This window comes from Lepus europaeus, chromosome 3 (assembly GCF_033115175.1).
Source record: "Lepus europaeus isolate LE1 chromosome 3, mLepTim1.pri, whole genome shotgun sequence".
Classification (NCBI taxonomy): domain Eukaryota; kingdom Metazoa; phylum Chordata; class Mammalia; order Lagomorpha; family Leporidae; genus Lepus; species Lepus europaeus.
The window spans coordinates 47,277,363-47,278,899 of record NC_084829.1 but is presented as its reverse complement, the minus strand read 5'-3'; positions in this window follow the sequence as shown (position 1 = coordinate 47,278,899).

The window sequence follows — 1,537 nt, the reverse complement described above, 5'->3', positions numbered from 1 at the left end:
GTAGTGCTCAACACAATGTATAAAAACAATCTTGGGGTCTGGCATTGTGTCATCACCTGCTGCCACCTGTGATGCCAGCATCCCACATGGGCAATTGTTGGAGTCCAGAGTGCTCCACTTCTGATCCAGCTCCCTGCTAACGCAGCGGAAGGGCGATGGAGAAATGCCCAAATGATTGGGGCCCTACTATCCACAGGAGAGATCTGGATGGAATTCTTGGCTCTTGGCTTCAGCCTGGCCCAGTACCGACCTGTCATGGCCATTTGGCAAGTGAACCAGAAGATGGAATATCTCTGTATCCCTGCTCTTCAAATAAATAAGTAAATCTTTTAATAAAATTCTTGATGAAGCTCAGGAACGTTTCTTAGGCACTCACATATTTAACAATTAGCTCTCTTTTCTCTACACCCACACAACCAAGCAAGATTTTCATATGATTTCAGTTTTGGATAATAATTTAGGTGAAACACCCTCAGGTACCTGAGGCTTGATTTTGTGCCTTCACAGAGTTTCCAGCTAAGATTTTAATAGAAAGTGCCTTGTTAGATTCTTAGTTCTTTTTTTCTTCCTGCTATAACAGAATATCACAGAATAATTTATAATTAACAGAAGTTTATTGGTTCATAGCTGTAGAATCTGGAAAGTCCAAGATCAAATGGCTAGCATCTGACATGGGCCGTTTTGTCACACCATCCCATGGCAGAAGGGCAAAGAGAGGGTCAGAGAGAGAAAAGGGAGCTAAACTTCTCCTTTTAAAAGGAGCCGACTTCTGTGATAACAAACCCATTCCTGTAATAACAGCATTAATTAATTTATGAGAAAAAAAGCTTGTGTGACCTACACATCTCTTAAAGGTCTTACCCCTCAATATCCTTGCATTGCAGATCAAGTTTCCAATACGTGAACTTTGAAGGACACATTGAAACCATTGCAGATCCCTGTGATGTAGAGTGAATCTGGTCCTTAGCAGTAGAGACTGAGTAGTGACATCAGGAAGCAGAGTATATGTGTGGCCCTTAAAGACTGGTATTTCTTAGGACTGACAACTCAGCTGCCTCCTGCTCCTCAGGACATCCATTCTAACAGTGTCAGCTTCTATTTGTAGGTTGATGATTGTTAATTTAATCATTTCAATGCAAAGTTCTTTTCTGAGATCCAAATTTGTGTACTCAACTATTTGTTTTAGTTTGGGTTGCTATAACAAAAAATATCATAGAATAGGTGGCTTAAACAATAGCAGTCTATTTTGTATGATTCTGGATGCTGGGAATCCAAGATCAGTGTGCTAGCTTCTTTGATCCCTGGTTGGAAGATGGCTACCTTTTGTTGAATCATCACATATTAGAGAGGAAGATCATCTCCCTTTCATTCTTAAAAGGTCACTAATCCCATTCATGAGTACCTCTATGATCTAATTATCTGCCAAAGGCAACACCTCTAAATACCATCACACTGGATATTAGGCTACAATATATGCATTTTCAGAGACAAATTCAAACAATAGCACCATGGACATCTCATCTTGGATATCACATAG